Raw genomic sequence first — 27,784 nt, 5'->3', positions numbered from 1 at the left:
GTGATGTTGAGTGTCCTTTCATGTGTTTGATGGCAATCTGTATATCTTCTTTGGAGAAATGTCTATTTAGGTCTTCTGCCCATTTTTGGATTGGGTTGTTTGTTTTTTTGATATTGAGCTGCATGAACTGCTTGTAAATTTTGCAGATTAATCCTTTGTCAGTTGCTTCATTTGCAAGTATTTTCTCCCATTCTGAGTGTTGTCTTTTCATCTTGTTTATGGTTCCCTTTGCTGTGCAAAAGCTTTTAAGTTTCATTAGGTCCCATTTGTTTATTTTTGTTTTTATTTCCATTTTTCTAGGAGGTGGGTCAAAAAGGATCTTGCTGTGATTTATGTCATAGAGTGTTCTGCCTATGTTTTCCTCTAAGAATTTTATAGTGTCTGGCCTTACATTTAGGTTTTTAATCCATTTTGAGTTTATTTTTGTATATGGTGTTAGGGAATGTTCTAATTTCATTCTTTTACATGTAGCTGTCCAGTTTTTCCAGCACCACTTATTGAAGAGGCTGTCTTTTCTCCATTGTATATTCTTGCCTCCTTTATCAAAAACAAGGTGACCATATGTGTGTGGGTTTATCTCTGGGCTTTCTATCCTGTTCCATTAATCTATATTTCTGGTTTTGTGCCAGTACCATACTGTCTTGATTACTGTAGCTTTGTAGTATAGTCTGAAGTCCAGGATCCTGATTCCTCCAGCTCCATTTTTCTTCCTCAATATTGCTTTGGCTATTCCGGGTCTTTTTTATCTCTCTACAAATTGTAAAATTTTTTGTTCTAGTTCTGTGAAAAATGTCATTGGTAGTTTGATACGGATTGCATTGAATCTGTACATTGCTTTGGGTAGTAGAGTCATTTTCACAATGTTGATTCTTCCAATCCGAGAACATGGTATATCTTTCCATCTGTTTGTATCGTCTTTAATTTCTTTCATCAGTGTCTTATAGTTTTCTGCATACAGGTCTTTTGTCTCCTTAGGTAGGTTTATTCCTAGGTATTTTATTCTTTTTGTTGCAATGGTAAATGGGAATGTTTCCTTAATTTCTCTTTCAGATTTCATCATAAGTGTATAGGAATGCAAGAGATTTCTGTGAATTAATTTTGTATCCTGCTACTTTACCAAATTCATTGATGAGCTCTAGTAGTTTTCTGGTAGCATCTTTAGGATTCTCTATGTATAGTATCATGTCATCTGCAAACAGTGACAGCTTTACTTCTTCTTTTCCGATTTGGATTCCTTTTGTTTCTTTGTCTTCTTTGACTGCCGTGGCTAAAACTTCCAAAACTATCTTGAATAATAGTGGTGAGAGTGGGCAACCTTGTCTTGTTCCTGATCTTAGTGGAAATGGTTTCAGTTTTTCACCATTGAGAATGGGGTTGGCTGTGGGTTTGTCATATATGGCCTTTATTATGTTGAGGTAGGTTCCCTCTATGTCTACTTTCTGGAGGGTTTTTATCATCAATGGGTGTTGAATTTTGTCGAAAGCTTTTTCTGCATCTATTGAGATTATCATATGGTTCTTATCCTTCAGTTTGTCAATATGATGTATCACATTGTTTGATTTGCATATATTGAAGAATCCTTGCATTCCTGGGAAAAACCCCACTTGATCATGGTGTATGGTCCTTTCCATGTGCTCTTGGATTTTGTTTGATAGTATTTTGTTGAGGATTTTTGCATCTATGTTTACCAGTGATATTGGTCTGTAGTTTTATTTTTTTGTTACATATTTGTCTGTTTTTGGTATCAGGGTGATGGTGGCCATGTAGAATGAGTTTGGGTGTGTTCCTCCCTCGGCTATATTTTTGAAGAGTTTGAGAAGGATAGGTGTTAGCTCTTCTCTAAATGTTTGATAGAATTTGCCTGTGAAGCTATCTGGTCCTGGGCTTTTGTTTCTTGGAAGAGTTTTAATCACAGTTTCAATTTCAGTGCTTCTGATTGGTCTGTTTATATTTTCTATTTCTTCCTGGTTCAGTCTCGGAAGGTTGTGCTTTTCTGAGAATTTGTCCATTTCTTCCAGGTTGTCCATTTTATTGGCATAGAGTTGCTTGTAGTAATCTCTCATGATCCTTTGTATTTCTGCAGTGTCAGTTGTTACTTCTCCTTTTTCATTTCTAATTCTATTGATTTGAGTCGTCTCCCTTTGTTTATTGATGAGTCTGGCTAATGGTTTATCAATTTTGTTTATCTTCTCAAAGAACCAGCTTTTAGTTTTATTGATATTCGCTATTGTTTCCTTCATTTCTTTTTCATTTACTTCTGGTCTGATCTTTATGATTTTTTTCCTTCTGCTAACTTTGGGGGTTTTTTTGTTCTTCTTTCTCTAATTGCTTTAGGTATAAGTTTAGGTTGTTTACTTGAGATTTTTCTTGTTTCTTGAGGTAGGATTGTATTGCTATAAACTTCCTTCTTAGAACTGCTTTTGCTGCATCCCATAGGTTTTGGATCGTTGTGTTTTCATTGTCATTTGTTTCTAGGTATTTTTTGATTTCCCCTTTGATTTCTTCAGTGGTCTCTTGGTTATTTAGTAGTGTATTGTTTAGCCTCCATGTGTTTGTATTTTTTACAGTTTTTTCCCTGTAATTGATATCTAGTCTCATAGTGTTGTGGTCTGAAAAGACACTTGATACGATTTCAATTTTCTTAAATTTACCAAGGCTTGAGTTGTGACCCAAGATATTGTCTGTCCTGGAGAATGTTCCATGCACACTTGAGAAGAAAATGTATTCTGTTGTTTTTGGATGGAATGTCCTATAAATATCAATTAAGTCCATCTTGTTTAATATGTCATTTAAAGCTTGTTTCTTTATTGATTTTCTGCCTGGGTGATCTGTCCATTGGTGAAAGTGGGGTGTTAAAATCCCCCACTGTTATTTTGTTACTGTCGATTTCCCCTTTTATGGCTTTTAGCATTTGCCTTACGTATTGAGGTGCTCCTATGTTGGGTGCATAAATATTTACAATTGTTAAATCTTCTTCTTGGATTGATCCCTTGATCATTATGTAGTGTCCTTTTTTGTTTCTTGTAATAGTCTTTGTTTTAACGTCTGTTTTGTCTGATATGAGAATTGCTACTCCAGCTTTCTTTTGATTTCTATTCGCATGGAATATCTTTCTCCATTCCCTCACTTTCAGTCTGTATGTGTCCCTAGGTCTGAAGTGGGTCTCTTGTAGACAGCATATGTATGGGTCTTGTTTTTGTATCCATTCAGCCAGTCTATGTCTTTTGGTTGGAACATTTAATCCATTTACATTTAAGGTAATTATCGATATGTATGTTGCTATTACCATTTTCTTAATTGTTTTGGGTTTGTTTTTGTAGGTCTTTTCCTCCTTCTGTGTTTCCTGCATAGAGACGTTCCTTTAGCATTTGTTGTAAAGCTGGTTTGGTGGTGCTGAATTCTCTTAACTTTTGCTTATCTGTAAAGGTTTTAATTTCTCCATTGAATCTGAATGAGATCCTTGCTGGGTAGAGTAATCTTGGTTGTAGGTTTTTCCCTTTCATCACTTTAAATATGTCCTGCCACTCTCTTCTGGCCTGGAGAGTTTCTGCTGAAATATCAGCTGTTAACTTTATGGGGATTCCCTTGTATGTTATTTGTTGCTTTTCCCTTGCTGCTTTTAATATTTTTTCTTTGTATTTAATTTTTGATAGTTTGATTAATATGTGTCTCGGCATGTTTCTCTTTGGGTTTATCCTGTGTAGTATCCTCTGTGCTTCCTGGACTTGATTGGTAATTTCCTTTCCCATGTTAGGAAAGTTTTCAACTATAATCTCTTCAAATATTTTCTCAGACCTTTCTTTTTCCCTTCTTCTTCTGGAACCCCTATAATTCAAATGTTAGTGCATTTAATGTTGTCGCAGAGGTCTCTGAGTCTGTCCTCAATTCTTTTCATTGTTTTTTTTTTATTCTGCTTCCTGGCAGTTATTTCCACTATTTTATCTTCCAGCTCACTTATCCAGTTTTTCTGCCTCAGTTTTTCTGTTATTGATTCCTTCTAGAGTATTTTTAATTTCAGTAATTGTGTTGTTCATCACTGTTTGTTTGCTCTTTAGTCCTTCTAGATCCCTGTTAAATGTTTCTTGTATTTTCTCCATTCTGTTTCTGAGATTTTGGATCATCTTTACTATCATTACTCTGAATTCTTTTTCAGGTAGGTTGCCTATTTCGTCTTCATTTATTTGGTCTTGTAGGTTTTTACCTTGCTCCTTTTTCTGTAACATATGTTTTGTCGTTTCAGTTTTTTTTTTTTTTTTTTTTTTGATGGGTGGTGCCGTATTCCTGTCTTACTAGTTGTTTGGCCTGAGACGTCCAGCACTGGAGTTTGCAGGCAGTTGGATAGAGCGGGGTCTTGGTGCTGCAATGAGGACCTCTGGGAAGCCTCACTGCAACTGATTTCCCTGGAGTCTGAGGTTCTCTGTTAGTCCAGAGGTTTGGACTCGGAGCTCCCACCACAGGATATTGGGCCCAACCTCCAGTCTGGGAACCAAGATCCCGCAAGCATGTGGCAGGCGAAGTAATGGTCCCCCGGAGGCACGGACATCCCAATCCCTGGAGCCGCCTGGCTGGTGCATGGTGATGGGGACCCAGAGCCGCCGGAGGGGCAGGGCAGTGGCCTGAGGTGCACAAGGCAGCCTGGTGTCCTCAGGGTCAGAACCAGGCCATCTGCGCCACCCGCACTGCCCAGCACACCAGGGACTCTGCCTGGGCTTGACAAGCGTCTGCACCCTGGATTCATGACCAGGAGCAATGCTTTTTGATTACTTTTTCCTACTCAAACATAGAACTATCATGTATTACTTTATTTGGGCAAGGACAGTGAAGCCCCAATTCTTTGTTAGGGTAGTCAGTGAGAAGCAGAAGCTGGTAGATTTAGCAATGGCTCCTCTTTGAGCCCTCAGTGATTTTTTTTTTTTTCTTTGCATAAATTGGCTATTTCCTATACTAATGGTGATCAGTTTCAAAAATCTTAGGAACTCTTAGACCTTGTCTAGATAATGTACTTGAAGAAAACTGATAGTTGAATCAGAAAACAGCTATGTGAGCATTTCATTGGATGGGGTACCTCTCATTCTGTCCACAGAGAATGATTTGGCTGATTTTGAGCTACTTCAAATAGCTCAGGGCTGAACCTACAGCCCCAATAATGGTAGAAACAATTGCTAATGGAAAGTTGCTCATGGAGGCAACCTGAATGATGGCAGCTCCAATCATATTTGGGGCTTTGCTTGGAAGTAACTTGCACAATTCTCCTTCTGTGCATATGATACAAAACAAGCTAACTCTGATCAGGTGTCTAACCTCCATTATTGCTGCTAAGGAAGCCCACTTACCTGTGCACAGCTCATGGGGCAGTAAACTGTTACAAACTTTTTAAAGGGCAAATTGGTCATGTGGATTAAACTTTGACTCAGCAGTTTCTCCTCTAAGAACCTGTCACAAGAAAAATAATCATGTATGTGCAAAATATTCAGAATTAAAGATATTTACCGTAGAAGTTTGTTTAATCTATGTTTATCATAGAGATATGATTAAACTATAGTTACATCCATGGAAATACTATACAGCCCATAAAATTTTTTAAAACAAACCTATTGGTAATGAAAGATAAGTTAAGAAAGGGGAGTAGGGGATATATAGATATACAGTATAATTTTAATGACATTTCAAATTCATTTTAAAATATATTAACAATTTTGTTTGTTTTGATTTTCTTAAATATAAACCCTGCCATGGCATTTGGGAATAGAGCTTAGTGTATATAACTGACTTTTTTCCCCTCAAATACACTGCAGTGGCTCCCACTCTGGGCCTTTGCAGTCAGGGTCTGTCTGACTGGAAAACTTTTCTCCCAGATTTCCACATGGCTGGCTCACAGAAGTTTTCTCTGACCACCAGTCAGAGACTGTCACTCATCTCAACTATATCACCCTTGTTTTATTTTCTTTACAGCCCTTATGATGGTCTGAAGTTACCTTATTCACATTTTTGTATGTTTGATTATTTTTTGTCTCTTCTCAAAAGAATGTCATATCTATGAGAATTCAGGCCTTGTTGATCCTACTTCCTACACTTAGAATCATGATAGACACATAGTAGGTGCTCAGTAAGTATTTGTCAAATGAATGATTTAGTGAATGTGTGAATCATATTTCTGTCTTTTCTGATGGGTCTTTGGGGTTCTTTGATTCTAATTTAGGGAGAAAAAATGACATCTTGATATTCAGCAGAAATAATTCTATTTACCACTAACTGTCAAATATTCCTCCCCCATCTCTGTTATTCTTTTGAGAAACTTTGAGTCACTGCAATGTGCAAGAGATGTGCTGGGAGCAAATATAGATATAAAATAAGAATTAGATTTGTTTTTTTTTTTTTTTAAATCTCAGAAGGCCCATAGTTAATGGAACATACAGACCTATATGGTGGGATAGATAATCAACACACAGTGGGATAAGAACAAAGAGAGAGGTATGCAGGATGCTATGGGAGCCAAGTAGGTGGGGTGCTGAAACACCTTGCTGATACGGAAGGCTTTATGGATGTCAGCTGGAAAGACATTGCAGGCAGAGGGGATGGAATGTGTTTTGTTAGCTGTGCCATGTTCCCAGGAGGATGAACAGTATGACTAGATGTAGGCGAAGAGGTGAGGCTGGCCATTTAAACAAGGGACAGATGGAGGCTGGCCCTATACTGCGCTAAGGAGTGTGGATTTTTTCCTACAGGCAGTAGGGAGTGACAAAGAATTCTAAGTCTGAAGGTACCAGAATGGATAAAGTCCATACTTAAAGTGAATGGGATTTTCAATTACTTGAGGAAGACTATTCTGAGTTCAGTGGCTTTATCCTTGAGTCTTCCTTTTTCCTTATCCTTATTCTCCACATCTAATGAGTAAGTCTTATACTTTTGAGCACCTATTTACCTCTCTATAATCTATCTACTTCCTTTCACCTTCACTCCCTCACCCTCAGCCAACTTCTTGGATTTCTGCTTGGATTCCTGCTGTAATCTCCAAACTGGTCTTCTCACGCCATCCTTGCCTCTCTTCAACCTATTATCCACATGGCAAGCAGAGTCATCTTCTAAAATCTAAAACACACCACTGTCCTGCTTAAAACACTTTCTATTGCCCTTTGAATAAAATCTGAACTCCTTCCCATAGTCTGCAAGCCCAAAGTGATCTGGCCTCTGCTCATCTTTCCAGCCTATTTTGTTTGTCTCTTTCTGGCCACAGTTATATCTGCAAAATATATAATATCCAAAGGCCCCTAGAAAGAAAAAACATTCTTGCTACATTAGTAAAATAAGATCTACCATTTATTAAAAGGAAACAAGCCACTGATACACACCAAAACATGAATGAATCACAAAAAGATTATGCTGAGCAAAGTCAGACACAAAAGAGCACACTCTATATGCTTCTATTTATATAAAACTCTAGAAAAAGACACATGTAATCTATAGTGACAGAAAGCAGATCAGTGCTTGCCTGGAGGCAGGGGTGAAGGGGTAGATTGACTGCAAAGAGGAACAAGGGAACATTTGGAGGTGATAGAGATATTCCATATGTTGACAGGAATAGTCACATGACTGTACACACGTTTCAAAATTCATCAAACCGTGTCCTTAAAATGCGTGCATTTTATTATATGTTAATTATATCTCAATATAGTTGATGAAAAAAATGTACAATTTTCTGAGCATTCATGAGCCAAGTGCTTTACATAATTATCTCTAGTTCAAAAGCAACAGCTTTGTGTTTTGAAAGTGAAAATTGAGCCTCCGAAAGATTAAGTGACTTCTTCAAGGCCATAAAATCCTAGGTCCAAACTTTTTGTTATAAAGAATTTTATATGTCATCTAATTCAGTGATGGCAAATTCCAATATTTTTAGGAGCTTGGCAATGAAAGTGTATAGGGGAGGGTTGAGGATCAGATGACATAGAGAGGTTGGGATTCTGTTTTTCTTGGGGGATGGGGGAGACACTAGTCAAATAAACCACAGGGTCATAGGCCACCTTTGGACATTTTACAGATGAGGACCCTGGGATGAAAGAGATTAAATAAATCACTTGCTATGGTCATCCAGCTAGGAAATGGCAGATCTCCTGATGGGGAGAGACACGCTGATGTAGGTGGAGAAGAGAAAAAGATGAAAAGTGGGAAGGCTAATACTTAAAATAAAATCCCAGCATGTGAGAGAGGATTGCACTTATGCATTTATATAATATAAACCAAAAGTTTAGTAGGGGGCATATATAGCATAGCTTATCTCAGTTTCGATGACTTTTTCATTCGCCTGCTCATTTCTCCATCCACACAGCACTTATGGAGCCCCCACTGCATGCAGAACACTACACTTGGGGCCCTACCCACCCCGTGTGCTAAATGCACCAGTGCCTCTGAATCGTCCACAGCATCAGCTCCCATTAGCCTCCGCCGAGTCAAACCACTCTTTTATGACTTTCATCCATACTGCACTTGTAGAACCTTGCTCTGCTGCCCTTGTCTCCAATTATCTATAAAACACACATTACACTTTGTTATAGCCCTACATAATTCTGTCTGGCCCACTAATTGTTTTAAATTTGTATGTCTTACCTTCCAAGCTAATTTGCAAGGGATTTCTGAGCAGCATAAGAGTAAATATCTTAAATGGCTTAATAGCCCCATGGTACCTGGCACAAGGTTAGGCACACAGGAGACTCTCTATCATTTCTTATCAACTGATTCCCCAGGTCACCTGGGATAGCAGCATGTCTTAGATTGGGTTTCCCAGAAGCACGACCTGAGATAAGATTTGAGTGCAAGTAGTTTATTGGAGATGCCATCCCTGGTAGAGGCGCCACGAGGAGGTGAGACAAGAAATGAAAGGAAGTTTTGATTTGCATTTCTCTAATAACTAGTGATGTTGAGAACAGACTTGTTCTTGCCAAGGGGGCGGGGCGGGGGGGGAGGGAAGGACTGGGAGTGTGGGGTTGGCAGATGTAAACTATTATATACAGGATGGATAAACAACAAGGTCCTACTGTGTAGCACAGGGAACTATATTCAATGTCCTGTGATAAACCATATTGGAAAAGAATATTTAAAAAAGAATGTCTCTATGTGTATAACTGAGTCACTTTGCTGAACAGCAGATTGCCACAACATGGTAAATCAACTCAAAAAATAAAACAAAAAAAAAAAAAGGAAAGGAAGTGACAACAGGGTATGTTCATGAGCAGATTGCTGTGTGGGTAACTGAAGTTCAGTCCTACTGGGGACTTCTGGAAAAGTCTGTAAAATACACCTTGGAGTTGTCCATCCTGAGGGGTGTGGGGGGGGATTTATTCACCAACTCCCATTCATCGCTGGTTGAGAGTAGCTTCTTGAGGCACTAATTCCCCGAGGCAATCCCAGCTGGCCATGGTCCCCACCCCCATCCCCCAGTGGAGCAGGGCCCAGTGGCCAGAGAAAGCCCCCGGCAGAGAGTCCTAGGTGCCTGAAGTAAGACTCCGTCGGTGTGCACAGGGATGTGGACCACTAATGGGATATGTCAGGATGCTAACAGCTTCTGCTACACAGCACATTTCAATCAAAGGAAGCCTTTTTCATGGCAACCTTTATTTAGTGCCAACCTGTGATGTTCTTTGGAATTCAGAAGTAAATACAACATGTTCCTTGCCTGCTAGAAACTTAGCTCTGTTACTTCTCATTAAAGATTATGGAGAAAAGCGGAAAAAGAAAGAGGAAGAGAAACTAGTTCAATCTCCATCCCCATTCAGTCTATACTCTCTGATGAGAATTCGATGCTGTTCTACCCACCAATTCATTACTGTCATGATTCCCAAATAGCCATCATGTTTAATGGCTTGCAGTCACAGTCAAAGTGGCATGGAGACAGAACAGAGTTTGGAAGATGAAGGCTGTATCTTTGCTCACCTGTACTCCCCCGTGTACCCCAGCTCTGCTCAGTGAAATTTCTACATCGTTATGTCATTAACCTATACCAAATATGCAATATGATTTTCTGTTCAAATTAAACTAATATTTGAAATAAAGAAAAAAATAATGGGAGGGAGAGGCATTTACCACAAGGACTCTGCAAAAGAAGTTATGTGGGAAAGGTGGTTGTATTTTGTGCTTTTGCCATAAAATGAAGCAGACAGTCTGTTCTGTGAAGGACTATAACTATACAGCAATTTGCAACCTCTAATGGGAGAACTTTTCTTTCATGAAATATTAACTAAGTATCATATCAGCGCAATAGATTAGGAACGGTCTTAGTTTCTCCATAAAAAGTCAATTTGTAACCACTGTGACTGTCTTCTTCAAGATGATGGCATCCAAAAACATCCCCTGTGCCCATAGTCACTTGGCCTTGAATTAAGAAAAATACATTTCCCCTGTCCTCTCTAGCTGATTTGATGCTAAGTGCTTTTCCCTGTAAACATGTTCATTTACAATGCTCTTCTATCTTACTGCTGAACCCTTCTCCACTGAATGCACTGCTGTTACGCGGGCAGTTTTCTTGTAATGATTGTGGCCCCCAAACCTAAATTGTCAACAATATAAAACTCAAGTTTAGATTGAGGACTTATTTTGCAAAACCTCAACCTATTTGTACTGTGGGATTACCTGTGCCTTTTCTTTATTTTTAAACTTATTTATTTTATTTATTTATTTTTGGCTGTTTTGGATCTTTGGTGCGGTTCGCGGGCTTCTCATCGCAGTGGCTTCTCGTGCTGCGGAGCATGGGCTCTAGGCACGCGGGCTCAGTAGTTGTGGTGCACGGGCCCAGTTGCTTCGCTTGAAGGCTTGAACCCGCGTCCCCTGCATTGGCAGGCAGATTCTTAACCACTGGGCCACAAGGGAAGACCCTGCCTTTTCAAATCATGGAAAGGGATGGTCCTTTCTGTGAGATGGGTGTTCCTTGGGCAGAATTGCTACCCAGACTGCAAACACAAGCAGAGCCGCCTGGAATTATCTAGGTGGATTCTGCCGGCAGGGCAGACAAAAGCTGTGGTTGCCAAGTGGGGAAGTTAAAGACCAGTTTCTTTTTTTTTCTCTACGTCTTTTTTTTCCTTCTATCATATATCCTTACGTAAAATTTTGTAGTTTTGTTTTTGCTTTTGTTTTATGCTCTGAAACGTCTAATGGCTTCAGGAACTGTTTCCCGATGCCGATTGGTTATTATGATTTTCCATCGGAGGAAGCAACCACTCTCTAACTATCCTAGACAATTTGTTTTTCTAGGGAAAAGAGGCAATCTAAAGTGAAAAGTGAAGATGTTTATCTACCAGTATTACTTCAAGCCACTGTGCCATTTTTCACTGTCTTCTCAAGTTAAAGAGAGAGAGGGGAAAAACCAAACAAAAACACCCAAATAACAAAACCCCAACAAATCCTCAAACAATGCTGTTTTTAAAACCTTTTTTGTTAGAAGTAATGTATAGAAAATCCATACTTGCTCATTTAGAAATTGCCTAAGGGTTGTATCCATTTCTACACATTCCTGAGTTGATTTACACTTCTTAAATGAATCGTCAAACTCTATTGATCTTAATCAGCAAAATCCTCTTTGTTTTCTGGTTCTTAGGAATCTCCAAATTACCCAGGAAGTTTTGCAAGGAGAATGTATGGTTTCAAAAAATTAAAACCAGGAGCAGAAACATTTATTAGATAAATGCTAATGCAAACTGGAAGTAGACCTCTTGCCCTATGCTCCCTTCAAGGTTTGCATATTTTGCTGTAGGTTAACCGTCCATATATTTTCTGAATGAATGAATGAATCCATGAGTTTAACCAAATATTCACATTTAAATATTAGAATGTTGTTAAAGCAAGTTGCAAGCGGTGTTCAACATGATCTAATATTTAAATATATATTATTTTGTATATATTCAACTATTATGTTGAATATATTATTTTACATATTATTGTATTAAATGGATTGCTTATATATTATTATATTGAATATATTATTTTTGTATATGTACATATATAGGAAAGAAAAATAAACTGGAGGGATATACAAATACTGATAAAACCGATTCTCTCTGGGAGATGGGATTCAGTAGGTGGGGGAGGCTTCATTTTAGTTAGGAAAATGGGAAAAAAAATTTAGTTGTGTCTATTTCACACAAAAAGCAGGGATAGTACACACAGTAACATAAGAAATACCCTAGAACCATCTCTCAGCTTAATCAAATCCTAATATCGTGCCACACTTTGTTTCAGATCATTTTTTAAAGAAATTAAACATTTCAGATACGATAGAAAAGGTTTTCATTTTTCTACATCATGTGTTTCTATAATGAACATATTTGTGATCAGTAAAAAAAATCAGCACCAATTTTAAAATAAATATTAGCCACACCACACTGGAGGGAAGTGAGTTTCAATGCATCATCTGCATTTGTGTTTCCAAAGAGTTTTTCTGCATCTGTTTTTAACAGGAGGGGATCTTACTGTCTGTCCACTCACAGCTGTCTGGCAATTGGAAGTGGCAAGCTGGCGCTGAAGAAACACAATGTCAATTTATGTGCTGGCGGGTTGGCAAACCCCATGCTCTTATTTATCTCTGTCAGCTGCAAGCCCTATTAACTATTTTTAATGAATCACCACTGCTTTTACTTTTGCCATCAGCCATGACCTTCACCATTTAGAAACACATGGTCTCTCATAAACGATAGCCCACGACATATAAACTTGAGAAGGATTCTATCACAGCTCAAACTACAGTATCTATCACTAAAACAAACGGCTCATTCTAGCTGAAGAGACACTCATATATATCACGGAACCAACCTTCCATATTTTGAAATTTACTGCCCCGTGTTGGCTGGTTTTTTTTTTAAGGAGGCCAGGCAACCTTGCTCACTTAATACTTTTGATAAACTTCTGCTGACAAGGAATGTGATTAATGATGGTTAAAAGAATTGAATCAAGAGTAGGAAAGACAGAGCCAAAAAAGCAGACTGCTGGGCTGATGGAAATGAACGTCTCTACAGAAATATATGATGGACCCTCCTTTTTTACCATGCCAAGTAATTACTTGCACAGGCCTGTTGTAATAATTCCTATTACAGCCAAAACGGAAAAGTCAGTAACTCACCGCCCTGGGACAAGGTGGAGGCAAGGCCAGAGGAGCATGGATCAATATTTCATTTACTCACTGAGGTTAGTTTCTATCCCTGTATCAAATTCTTTTACAGAAAGCCATGAAAGAAATGAGGTTTGCTGCAAAACACCAGTACAGGGGCCTTGTTTCCTTGGGGTGCTTATGAAGGAAACAGAGGAACAAACCCTTTCAGGAAAACAATATGCACTCAAGGTCACCCATTACTTGCTACTGTTGGAAAATAAAGTGCCATTAGGCTGATATGAGTAATGTGCATCAATCAACTGCAGACTCGAAAAAGTATGTTTTCAACTTGGTGGTGCTGTTGATAATGAATAAGCCATCTGAACACTGTCTACACAATTTGATAATTGTGAAAAAATTTTCTCTTGACAGTGTATCATTTGTTTAAAAAAAAATCCCATTAACATTTATCTCTGATTACCTCCTGCCTTAAAAAAAAAAAAAAAGAAAGAAAGAAAGAAAGAAAAGGAAAGGGGGGAAAAGGCCATAATGGCATAATGGTTCCCTCTGCCTCCAAGAAGTTTCTCATTCCGTACTTTTCCGAAAGAGAAATTACAGTGCAACCTCCAACTGCCCTAGAAAACAAAAAATAAAGCGTATTGTTTCTCAATAGGTTTTCTTTTTAAAGAGTTTAAAATGTGTAATTCCCAGTTTTAGCTTTCTTGATGCTTTCTGGAGAAAGGATTTGGTACTGATCAATTTCAGGTCCCATGTGAATATAATGGAATAGCTTATTGTTGACACTGAATTCTTAGAATTTCACTCTAAAATTAGATTTATTTTAAATAGTCCCAACATATATGAACTTATATAGGACGCAAAATCTGAATGTTATTTATTCATTACATTTATTGTTTAGTGTTTTGGTTAGAATAGACTTCAATGCAGCATTGTTCTCTTCTTTAAGAATTTATAAGAACCTGTATTTATAAAGCAAATTTCCACTATGCCACACACTTACATGTGGAATGGTGTTAGGAAAATCCTCCTGTACTTGCTTTTCTCCCTCACAACTATATTAATTCCCAGCTGCTTTCCTTATGATTCCAGGAAATAAGAAAGCATAGAAGGATTGATTTACTTGCTTAGAAACATAGGCTACTGGCAGTAACGACTGGTAAGCTTGATTGTTTCTTACAGTTCATTTTTTCTCTGAAATAAATCTAATCCCCTTCCCTGGAACTTCAAAGCCACCCTCTATCAGATCTCCCTAGCTCCATGCCATGGAATGAAGTTTAAATCAAGGCGGGGAAGTCCTGAGCTGTCATATGGGCCTTACATGCATTCTAATCTCCAGATACAAAGGTCAGTTGGACTCAACATTGATTCAGGCCAGCAGGACTCTTGGCCTGGCCAGTTGACATCTTGGAAGTATTTTCAAGTGCTTGGGGTCTGCAGAACAATACGTTAGATTTTCCTAAGAATTTTCACCCCTCCTCCACTCCACCCCTTAAACTTGGACCCCAGGAGTATTTCGAGGGAAATTCAATCCATATGTGCCTGATTCGTGTTCACTTAACTCATTGACATGTTGTTTTCCAGGAGCTGATTGATGTACAAGGAGTCTTCTGACCTTTTTTCCTGAACCTTGCAGAACTGCCTTTCTTTGAGCTGGAAAATTGCCTTTTACGTGGGGTAAGTAGCACTTTTGAGAGTTGAAAGTTTTGAGCTCAGCTTGAAACATAGTTCCCCAATCTGCGTGGGATTCTGGGTTTGACAAATGTGGCCTCGATACCTTTGTATAAAGCCCTTTCTTGCCTCATTTTTTTTCATGTGTGACACCCGTAGCTAGAGAGAAAAAAATACAAAGCTGATGATAACTTTCAGAGCATCCAAGCAGGTATCTTTGGAAGTCACAGCCTCACTCCGATGGTGTAAGATGTCCAAGTCCATCTGTTCTCTTCAACCACCCTTCACTTGCCTTGATTTCTTTCATGTGGTCCCAGCCCAAAGAACTTCATCTGCCAAGTTTTGAGTGTGTAATAAAGGCAGCAGCTGACTTTAAACCCTGCTTTGATTCTGTTAGGCAACATCTCAGCTTGGGTTAGGTTCCCTGGCAAAGTATTTCAGTAGACTTTCATAATGCTACCCCTTGGAACTCATCCTAAATTATGCCACTAAATCATAAAAGGTATAAACTACTCTCTCCATTATTTTTGTTAGGTTAAGAGGGAGCTGTGACTGGGGCCATGCCTCTGCCCATGGACAGCTGGTTAGTTGATCTAGAATAGCTGGAATAACACCATGAAAGGACAGTCTCTTAGCTCTTCTAAAACTCTGCACAGAGAGGCTGAATTAGAGCCTATAAACAAGAATCTACAAGTCCAAATGCCACAGGGGACAAAGGAGAAAGGTAAATAAGTGGAGGAGAGTGAGTGGGGACTGGTTCAAATAGGGAGCTCACGTCTAAAGGGACAACCGGGACTTCCCTGGTAGTGCAATGGTTAAGAATCCGCCTGCCAATGCAGGGGACACGGGTTCGAGCCCTGGTCCGGGAAGATCCCACATGCCGCGGAGCAACTAAGCCCGTGCGCCACAACTACTGAGCCTGCGCTCTAGAGCCCGCAAGCCACAACCGGTGAGCCCGCACGCCTAGAGCCTGTGCTCCCCAACAAGAGAAGCCACCGCAATGAGAAGCCAGCGCACTGCAACAAAGAGTAGCCCCCGCTCACTGCAACTAGAGAGAGCCCGCGCACAGCAACGAAGACCCAATGCAGCCAAAAAATAAAATAAATAAATAAATTTATTTTTAAAAAATAAATAAAATAAAATAAAGGGACAACCAATGTCCAGGAGCTGTCAGTGTAAATTGTTGCAAGCTTGGTGTTGCCAGACCTCTTGGGATTTCAAGAGAATCCAGAAATCTTATAATTAAAAAAAAAAAATGTATATAAGTCACATATGGTAAAGTCAGTTTATGAGCCAAATTTAGCCTACCAAGTGGGAATATGTGCTATACAATGTGACAAAGGGAAAGAAGAGTAACAGCAATTGGTAATTTAGTGGTAAAAAGTGGCACGTGCCAGAAACTACACTAAGTGCGTTACAGATGTAATTTAATTTGCTCTTCACCTTTATCCTACTGTGCGGTCTAGGATAATACTTTTTCGAGTTCTAACAACAGAAAGCTAAGATTTGGAGTCTTTGTTAAAAATGCAGATTCCTGGGCCCTTCCCAGAACTACTGAATCAGGATCTCTAGGCATGGGACCTCCACGTGATTGGGAGGTACACCAAACTGCAGAACACTGTATCATGACATATCACAAAGTGCCTGCACTGAGCTTTAGAAAGAATCTGGTCCAACTCCCCACTTTACAAATGAGGCTCTCAGAGGGGAACTGACTTGCTCAAGCTTAGGTAACAGAGCCAGGACTCAAACTCAAACCTCCTGGAGCTAATGATAATAATAGCAATAATAATAGTGCTCCCAGGTCCCATTTACTGAGGGCCTACCATGCACCAGGCACTAGTGGTTTTGCCCTCATTTAAGCCTCATAGGAACTCTAAAGCAGACGTTATTGTCTCCATTTTATACACAAATAAACAGGCTCAGAGGAATAAAGTAGCTTTCAAGGTCACCAGAGGAAAGTAAAGGGTTGAGTCTGTTTTTAAATCCAAGTGTGTCTGTTTCCAAATCCAGAGCTCTTTTTCATTACACAAGAAGGACAAATGCAGCTGGGTCCTTGCCACTGAATACTGATGGACCTGAATCAGAAGGCATGGAGAACAAATTAAGAAAAAAAAAAAACAACAATATGTTGATGATGGTGATGATAATTAGGAGGCAGAGAAGGAGGAAGAGTCAGAAATTGTCAAATTGCCCAAAAGGAAACCGACTGGTAGAATCACTACTGTGGTGAACAGCCTAGCCTTTTAGGGGATTGCTGCCCTCATCAAGTGAAAGCGATCTTGATAGGTCATCTTTATGCTCCTTTCCAGGTTGAAAATTCAGTAAATACATACTGAGAAGCAAGTGGAGTCATAAATATTTATGCAAACCTGAAAGCAGGAATGAGTGCTTTGAGCCTGCTGAGGCAGCCAGGCGAGCTGCCTCGTGCCACAGAACCAGCCCCTGGAGGGCTCACAAGGCCACTGTGAGAAGACTTGCCTGCAGCCTTAGAATCCTCTGCGAAACCTCCTGAAACAAAACTGCAGCTAGGGTCAGCTTATCAAGCTCCCTCTTAGGAAGGCAGCCTCATCTGGTCCTTGAAAGTGGCCTTTTACCTTCAGGCCTAGGGAGTGGCTTCTACTGCTCTTTCTCCAGTCTCTACTCCACCATCCTTTCTTCATATACAGGAAGTTGGCTTCTTCCATGATAGAGTAAACATTCCACTTGAGGTTAAGGTACTTGGACCTCTGCTGTACTTAGCTCAAGATGCAGCCAAAGGCCAGAATCAATATCACAAATCACAACCAAGTGACAACAAGGAGGCTCTTGTCCATTTTCTCCCCTTTTAAAAATGCCATTCCTAACACTAGGCAATTTCATTAAGTCAGTTCCATTAGTCCATGTTTTCTTAGGGGACATGCACTAAAGGCTGTCTTTGGCACCAGAAAGACCTGGTCCCTGCACCATTACCTGCGCAATACATAGCTCCTCAGGGGCTCCTACATGTTTACAAGTGGCTGTGCCTCAGACAAACAGCTCTCAATATTCAAAAGCACTCTGTACAGAAAGAAGATCAAAGGCATTATGGGGAAGCATCTGTCTCTGCTGAGTGCATCAGTCAAAGCAGTACAATATAAATGCGACTTGTCATATAGTTATCTTTTGTGGAATAGAAATGTTGCCATTCAAAAACACATAAAACCCCCCTGCTTCAAATAGTGCATACATATTACATCTTCAGATTCCCACAACTAAATCAAGTCAGGGGTGAGGTAAAAAGACTGGCTCAGAAAAGTTTAATTTCTGTGCGTACTGCATGGCAAAATAAAGGGAAAGGGCTTTACTTTCAAAGCTTCTGGGTTTAAAGAGTAAAAGAGGGCTATTCATCCCTCTCAGTTTCTCGAAAGGCTTATTTTGGTTTTGTTTTTTAATATTTCTGCTGTTCAGTGTACACACACACACATGCAAGAATTCAGGAAGGAATTTCTGATGCCAAGTATAAGATTTGAAATAGATGAATGATTTCATTAGGACATTTCATCTGGACATTTTCGCTATTATAGCTTGTACAAAGATATTCATTAAAGCATTGTTGGTAATACTGAAACACTGGAAATAACCTGTGTGACCATTAATAGAGAAACAACTAGATGAGCTGTACTACAGTCATATTATGTAGGCAGGGCTGAGAGCTGCCACAAACAGCTGTGCAGGTTGTTCACTGCACCATTCCACAGGTGCCGCGTGTGAATGGTAACCCTGTTGTGACCGCTATTGTAGCATGTTAAAAGAATGAGATAGATTAAAGGGTACTAATATTGATAGATTTCTAAGACATGTTGTTGAGGGGGATAAAGTTTAGAAAGACTATACATGCATGCTATTGTTCAAATTAATATACACTTGAAAAACAATAATGTGTGTGCATGTGTCTGTGTGTGTGTGTATATGTGTACATACATACATACAAAGTCTCTGGAAAGATATGGACTGAAGTCATAGCAATAATTACTTGTGGTGGATAAAGGACCTAGATTGGGGTGACTATTAAAGTACTCTCTCCATATATGTAATGTTATAATTTTGAATGAGATGAATAGGAATTCAAAAGAAATTTTTTAAGAATTTAAGTGAAAATTGTGGAGCAGCTTAAACTTAAATTTGTGCTGATTTCTATTTATTATTTTATTATTATATTTATATATACTTACATAAATATATTTATACTATTTATCTATATTTTGTATTTATATTTCTGTTTTATTATTATGTTTATATTTTATTTATTATTATTTGTGATTCTTTTCCAAAAGAATCAGTAAGAGCAGGATCATGGGATTCATATGTTATTTTATTATATATGGTTGTGCCTGTTTCCTTCACTAGGCTAGGCGCTCCCAGAGAGTAGCAACTGTGTCCATAGTAGCCTTTCACCTCTAGCAACTAGCACAGTGAAGAGCAAAGAAAATTGTAGGTTAATAAACTCATTAGTTCATCAACTCGTTCATTCCAGAATTATTTCACGAGCATCTACTCTGTGCCCTTAGAATAAATTAGGGAACACAACAAAAAGAATTTACATTCTAAAAATGAAAGAATGAATGAATGAATGAATAGGCTGAGAGAAACCAACCAAAGATCACCAAATCCATTCCAAAAAGATCTCCCAAATATATAATTCATCTATTTTTTAACTGAAGTATAGTTGACTTAACAATTACTTTGGTTTTTTCCTCCCAGTTTTATTGAGATATAATTAACATACAGCACTGCATGTTTAAGCTATACAGCACAATGATTTGAACTATATGTATCATGAAATGATGACCACAATAAGTTTAGTCAACATCCATCATCTCATATAGATACAAAATGTAAAAATATAAAAATAAATTTTTTCCTTATGATGAGAACTCTGAGGATTTACTCTCTTAACTTTCATGTATCACATACAGCAGTGTTAATTATATTTATCATGTTGTACACTACATCCATAATACTTATTTATCTTATTACTGAAAGTTTTGTACCTTTTTACTGCCTTCATCCAATTCCCCCAATCCCACTCCCCACCTCTGGTAACCACAAATCTGATCTCTTTTTCTATGAGTTTGTTTGTTTTTGAAGTGTAATTGACCTACAACACTATGTTAGTTCCTGTTACACAAGGTAATGATTCAACATTTCTATACATTTAAAACTGATAACTGTGAAGTCTAGTTACAACATATCACCATACATAGTTATTGACGATATTCCGCATTGCATACCCTCGACTCATCTATTTTGCAACTGGACGTTTGTACCTCTTAATCTCCCTCACCTATTTCTTTCCAATTAATCTATTTTTGAGAATTTCATGGCTTAGAAATTCCACTATTTGGTAATCATTTCCATAGATAGCATAACTTTTCTCAATTTTGTGTTCATTTTCTTTCTGTCTGTGTTTTTTTTTTTTTAGTATAGACTTTCTGTACATTTATATTTTAAATTCAGAAACAGTTTAGTAGTTTCTCTTCTGGATTGTCCTTTCACTGTAAAATAGATTGCTTAAAATATCTGTCCCTTAATGTTGTCTCACAACATTTCTGCAAAGTTTTATTTAATTATGCTAACAATTTCTCACAACAGTATTGCTCTTTACATTTTACCAAATATTTTCTATATATTTTTTTGCATGATCCCAACTATAATTTTTATTCACTTCTAACAGAAATCCAGACAAGTATGCTAGGCAGTATCTATTTATTTAGTAGATACACTAACGAAGGCTTGGAGGTGTTGAGCCACTTGCCTGAGGTAACACAGCTAGGAACTGGTGGTACCAGGACTAGAACACAGATCTTTTTTGAGTTCAAAGCCAAGATTTGCCCAGGCATCACGCCTACACACTTAGTCCAAAAGCTCTGGGGCAAAAATAATTATTTTAAGAAAGCAGGTTTATTGGAAAGTTGAGACAAAGGCAACTCAAGATAAAGCACAGGGCTTCCCTGGTGGCGCAGTGGTTGAGAATCTGCCTGCCAATGCAGGGCACACGGGTTCGAGCCCTGGTCTGGGAAGATCCCACATGCCGCGGAGCGGCTGGGCCCGTGAGCCACAACTACTGAGCCTGCGCATCTGGAGCCTGTGCTCCGCAACAAGAGAGGCCGCGACAGTGAGAGGCCCGCGCACCGCGATGAAGAGTGGCCCCCGCTCACCGCAACTAGAGAAAGCCCTCGCATAGAAACGAAGACCCAACACAGCAAAAATAAATTAATTAATTAACTTTAAAAAAATTTATAAAAAAAAAAGATAAAGCACATAAAGCAGTAAATTTACATGCTTTCTCCATGCCAAGGTGTGTTAAACATCTAAATTGGAGTTATGCACGCTCGGTTAATATCTATGGCTTCTTTATGCTTACCATTGAGATTTCAGTGCATGAAGGCAGTAACGACAACAGCGAAGACAGTTTCTTAAGGCTTTTCCTGCACTTCTGTGCCCTCTATTTGATCATCTGCCAAGGTCTGTGAATAGTGCCAAATCAAACAGCACAGCATCTCTATGAGACCCCTCCTGGGAGCTGAGGAATTCTGCAGTTGGAGCACATGGTAAGATATAAAAGGCACAATTACAGTCTTTTTTCAAGAGTTTAGAAGCAGACAATGTTAATCTATTCTTTTGGAATTTCAGGTGGTAACCTCCCTTCACTGAGTAGCCCCCTCACTTTCCTGTGCTTTTCTGGCCAGGTTATCCTGCATTCATTTAAACATTTTAAAATGAGGAGGGATACAGTGATTTGATGCTTTTAAACTTTCTCAATGAGAAGACCATATATAAGCATCAAAGACAGAAGCACACTATTTCCATTTTCAATCGCATGTACCTAAGAAAAAATTTTAAATTTCCTCATTCTGATACTGTATATAAATCGTTAATGATCTCCTCTTTCTTGCTTCTGTTTTCCTGGCTTCGTTGTTAGGAAGATTGTGTTAACATGTCAAGTGTGATATTATTTTTTATTTAATAGTGATTAATCGTAGAAATTGTTTTGAAAAAATTTAAATTTTCTCTTCAAAGATGCTTCTTTTTTTTGCCATTTAACGTACTGATTTTCTACTTGGCTTCACTCAGTGAGGAAAACCAGTGGCTAAATCTTCTTACTCGAGAAAATTAGCAAAATTTGGGATACCGTTATAATAGCATGCGGCCAGTTACAAACGCAAAGATACACTTTAATAGTTTTAGTGTAAGAACCCCCTCAAAAAACCACAAAAGTATTTATAGTTTTATCCTCAGCTCTCTATTTTTTCTTATAGAAATATACATTTTATATTCGTGTTTATTAGCCAATATTTTATATAAAAGAGTACTAGTCTTCACCATACACATTAAAAGGACTTCAAAAAAAGTCCTGCAATCTGGAGGTTAAATTTCAGTTATGTGGTGAGACTGGCTGGTTGTTCACCAAATCCATTTCTTTTTCCTGGGTGTAGGGCTAACCTACATTCCTGTCTCTCTCCTGGGTGAAGCCAAGTGATGTCATCCCCAGCGGGACAGGAGCAGAGGTACTGTGTCACTTGCAGGTTCAAACAGTGAAGGGAATGCCCACCTTCTCCACACTGTGGTTCCCCCATTGCAAGGTGGATTTCAATGTTCAGGAAAAAGATGAAATGAGGGTGGTGCAGTTTTGACAGAGTCTGTCCTTCAGTGACTCCACAGAGCAGTCACCAAAGACCTGCACTGGACTGCGGCGTGAGTGAGAAATAAACCTTTACTGTATTAAACTCCTAAGAGTCAAGGCTTGATTGTTATAATAGTTAACTTATCCAGATTAATATTATCCATGTATGTTCAACTTCTGGATGTGTCTCCCTTAAATTAGGTGTTATAGTGGATTTTTAATGTTCAATTTTAAGAAAAAAAATTAAATGACATGCAATAAAAGAAAACCTCCTATTTGTTGAAAAACATTTTGAACCCACAGAAAATAGATATAAATATCCAAGTACATTTTAAAAATAGTAATTAAAATAAATCAAAATAATGAGATATCACTAATTTATCAAATTATTTTTTAATTGATTGTAATCTATGTAGGTGAATGCATAGAGAAATCAGGACTTTTACTCTCACTTAGTACAAGTATAATTTTTGCAATATTTGGGGAGAGAAATTTAGTAATGTATATCAAGAGCCTTAAAAATGTTCATCCCCTTTCACCCATAATTCCCTTTCTAAGAATTGATTTTATAGAAATAATTATTAACGTCATGTGCAAGGATGTTGATCTTAGCATTGTCTATGTCAAAGTTGGACAAATTATAGGCCACAAGCCAAATCCTACTTGCCACCTGTTTTTGTAAATAAAGTTTTATTGGAACACAGCCACTACTATTCATTTACACACTGCCTATGGCTATGTCTGCAACAGCACAGTTGAGTAGTTGTTACAGAGACATTATTGTCCACAAAGCTGAAAATATTTTCCATTTGACCCTCTATAGAAAACTTTTGCCAGCCTTAGATCTGTAATGAAAAATATGAAATGTACCTAACATCTAGTAATAGAGGAATTGTTACATAAATCATGGTACATTCTTATAATGAAATTACCATGTAGATTTTTAAAAAAATTTTAATGGGTGAAGGGGGTCAAAAGGTAAAAGGAAAAGAAAGAAAAAAAATTCATGATACTTCATATAATACTAAGTGAAAAAAAGCATAATTCAAAATTATTTTTACAGTATGATCCCAGTATGATTTAAAAATATACACACAGATACCCAAGATGAAAAATCGGGAAAAACAGAAAAAATGAGGGAAACTAAACACCAAAGGTTAATGGTGGTTATTTATGAGGGGTAGAATTTCCAGAAGTATTTATTTTATTCTTTATAATCTTTCTATATTTTCTGAATATTCTACATTAAACAAGTTTTACTTTTATTATTGGATAAGTATTCATTTTATTTTATTACTAAGAAGAAAGAATTAAGTGACCAAATTACTGTGACAAAAGAAGCCTAGAACATGGGTAGAATTCTTTCTCATATTCCCACCTAAATAATAAACGTGAGGGATGAGACACACACGTAAGGAGACCCCAGATATGACTGGGAATCAGACTGTCCAACAAAAGAAAAATCAAACAGTACAGTATGTTTAGCCCTAAAGCTGATCCCCTAGAGAAATGAACTTAAACTGGCAAGGTGTTCATCATCTCCTACCCACTTTAAGAGGCAGAAGTCTGGACAGATATGACATCTGGACAGAAACTTCCATATCAGTCACTAGCTCCGGTGGGTATGCCCACTGCCCTGGACATGCTTTACAGAAGCCAGGTGCACTACAGAGTAACTGTTTTCTCCTTGGATTCCTTTGTCTAGATTCATTTAAATCTTTCTGCTTAGCTGTGTTGCATTTGCAAATACGTCTTTCCGATTCATCTACACACAGATCAACTATAAGAGTCTGTCAATGGTAAAATTTTATTAGTCTAGATATGCTAGTCCAACTCAACAAGTAGGCTATGTAACCTCCATGTAGTTGCTGAGGAGGGAAAATGCGTGTTCAATGTCATGGATCCAGAGAGAGGAAGGAGACTATTTTCATGTGAACTTAAGCTGCCCAAACAGAAGGAAGCAATTCGGAATCTCAGGTGTGGAGCCAAGAATTCAAAATCCTAGAAAAAGAGTTGATTGGGGAGAGATTGAGGATGACAATGAGCACATTAAAATGAGATCTATAGCCAAAAGAGAAGAGAAATAGTATGTAATATTCATCTTTAATAAAATATATTTGGTGATATTCAGACCCCCTTACCTATATATATTTTTTAAATTTCAGTGCTTACTAAGTGCCAGGCACTAAGCTAAGCTCTTCACTTGCATAATTAACTTTAATTTTCACAACAATATATATGGGAAAATAGAGGCAGAACAAAGGTAAGTCATTTTCCTGTGGTCGCACAGTTGGTTAATGGTTGAACCAGGAACCCAACTCAGGTCTTGTTCACACCAATGCCCACAGTCTGTGCTACAGTCAACCCAAGACTGCCAACATGGTGATGAAATCATTCCTCTGCGTTGTATGGTCCAAGCGACCTCATATTCTCTCTCTTTTGTGTGTTCATTCAGACAAACTGATCAGAATCATCTTCAGCATTTTATTTCAGAAGGTCAGCTTTTATCTTGGGATCACCAAATCAGATAAGGCAAATGTGCTTTATTTTTTAATCACATTTAATCTTCATGGTTTTAAATGGAACAGTTTTAATTTGTTATTTTATTTTAATCTTATTTATTAAGATAAATGCCTGCATGCTTTGCACACCATAAAGTGCCAGAGGAAATAAGTAAAGAGGTAAAAATCATGATGCTTGATATTAATAATAGCCATGGGTGCATTCTCTAACATTCTTATTGTATTCTAAATGAGAAATTAAAATATAGAGATTAAGAGAGAGATTGAAGTACAAATCAGTGCATAAATCCATTGCATACCTGGGTGCCTTTAACTTCTCTGAGAATGATTTCCCTCATCTGTGAATTGGGGACCCTCTTTATAGCATCACAGGAGTGTTGTGAGATTAAGTGAAATAGTAGATATAAATCACAATGCCCAGGTACAGAGTTCATCTTCAATAAAAGGCAGCTCTTTCCTTAATAAATAGTGAACAATTGTAAAAACTGGATCAACCTCTTCAAAACTACATTTTACATTGTTTGCTCTGTTTTCACATGTTACACTGTTTTCTCTGCTTCTCTGTTTTAAGAGAATTACCCTTAGCATAAGTTCTCTGTTCTTTACTTTTTGCCCCCTTGCTCGTGAAAGAAATGACATGCTACAAGAACACCCTGAAGCAGGTTCTCTACCGAATGGTGGAATTGAATGACCCATGGTAAGAGCTTTGTGTCAGCTCCTACCTGGAAATAGTTTAGCACTTTAGAGGCTTTAGATATTCAAAGGGGGAACTGCAGACCAGCCATGAAGGCACTACCTGGGAGCTTATTAGAAACAATATCTCGAGCCCCACCCTAGACTCACTGTATCAGAATCTGCATTTCAACAAGATTCCCAGGTGATTCACATGCACTTCCAAGTTTAAAGTACCCTACAACAAGCCTGTCAGAAGAGAGAGACTACTGGGAAAACAGACCAAGAAGTAAGTTAGTTATGTTGCTGTTATAATGGCTATTGGATAGGAAGTGCATGGCATGATTCCTGGCATGTATTCATTCACTGAACAAGCGTTTATGAGCACCTGTTACGTGCCAACTACTGTGTTGGTTACTGGGAACAGAAAGTTCAAGAAGAATTGGTCATGCTCTCACATTTCACATTCTTGTTTAACTTTTAATCAACCAGATTCTCCCCTAGTGTTCTCTGCCTAGTCAGCATCTACATTTTTCTCCAGGAAACTGATATCATTAATAAGAGCAAATATTCATGGATGGCTTGATCCATGGTCAGGCAGTGTGCTGAATGCCTTAAACACTGTAGTGGACATCTGTTGTTTTGTCTACCCCCAATTTTTCTTGTAGCAATACAAAGCCCCATTGTTTTTTGATGAGAGGAGGTATCCCTCATCCACTTTTCTGTCCATGTTGTTTTGGGTGGGGTTGGCATAGCCAACTGGCTCCAGGATCAGGCCTATCTGAGAATCCTTTCCCCTGGCCTCAGTCTGGACCAAATGACTCAGGACCCAGAAAGGTGATTCAGTCTTAGGACTTTTGCTGGAACCTTAAAAAAAGAGGTACTTGCTAAGCTGTAAGATGTAAGTTTGGAGTTTGCTATTGGTGATCTTCTTTGCCAACAAAAAAATCTCAAAAGTAGTAGAGAGACTACTTGAGAACAAAGCCAAACCCAAGAAAAACAGAGGCAAAAGTTGGAGAAGAGGTAGATTTTGAATACGTTCATTGAATGTCTCCATCCAACCTTGCCTAAAGTCAGCCTTGCACTTCCAATTCCCTATTGCATGAACTAATAAATTCTCCTTTATGTTTGAGTTGGTTTGAGTTGGATTTTTGTGACCTACAACTGATGATAACCTGACAGTACACAAAAATGTTTTCATTTAATCCTTACAACATGCTCTTAGATACTATTAATGTATCCATTCTCCAGGTGAAGAAACTGAGGTTCAGAGAGGTTATCTTGCTCAACTATACATAGCTGACAAATGGTGGACTAAGGATTAAATCTCAGAATCTCTCATTACAAAGATTTACAATTAATCATTACCATCGTAAATATTGCTCATTAGCTGGAATCATTAAACCCTGCATTTGAGAAAGATTGAAAAGAAGTAAATATTCTAGAAACTCACTCTAATGGCCTCTATGCTATTAAAGTACAATGCTGAAGGACCGTTGCAATAACTGGTCCATTGATAACTTCCCATAACTGAACCTCCTTTCACAGGGTTTATTAAAGACTTCATCTTAATTCAGTCTGTGCAATAACAGGTTGCAGGTTTATGGCTCCCACAGTGGGTAATTTACTCTAAAGTCAAAGCCAGCTCAAGGTAAACTTGGAAAATAAAAAAGGTTTGTCCTCATGAATCTTTCAGCTTCATAGTTCTACTTCTCCCATGTTCTTCCGTGTCACTTTTCCCAACAATGACATTTCACTCTAGCACTCTTTTCTGGAACCTGGTTTTAAAACATCAAAATCTTTTTCACATTAAGATAGTTATGACTGAAAGCAACCTTCATATCTTGGAACATCTAGTTCAAATGGAAAATAACTAGATTAACAGTGGAAATCTATGTCCAGGGAAGGCAACGTTTACCAAAATTTCTGCAATTGTAGCACTGACTCCATTTATACTTGAGGTTAAATCTGAGCTGGTCTGTGAATGTTTTGGGCCTGTGAAGAGTCATTGCTAAACAAAGCAACCTTTACAGCGTCATGTCCATTGAAAGAAACTAGAATGTGATTTTGCTGTTTTGCGGGGGAGGTGGGAACTCAAACAGGGGAATGTCCTGGAACTTTCACAGATATTATGGAAAGGCAAGATGGACAGAGATAAATAAATAAATAAATGCAAAGTGCCATTGA

This window comes from Eschrichtius robustus, chromosome 11, assembly GCF_028021215.1.
Source record: "Eschrichtius robustus isolate mEscRob2 chromosome 11, mEscRob2.pri, whole genome shotgun sequence".
NCBI classification, from domain to species: Eukaryota; Metazoa; Chordata; class Mammalia; order Artiodactyla; family Eschrichtiidae; genus Eschrichtius; species Eschrichtius robustus.
The sequence above is the reverse complement of the archived record's forward strand: the minus strand, read 5'-3'. Positions refer to the sequence as shown.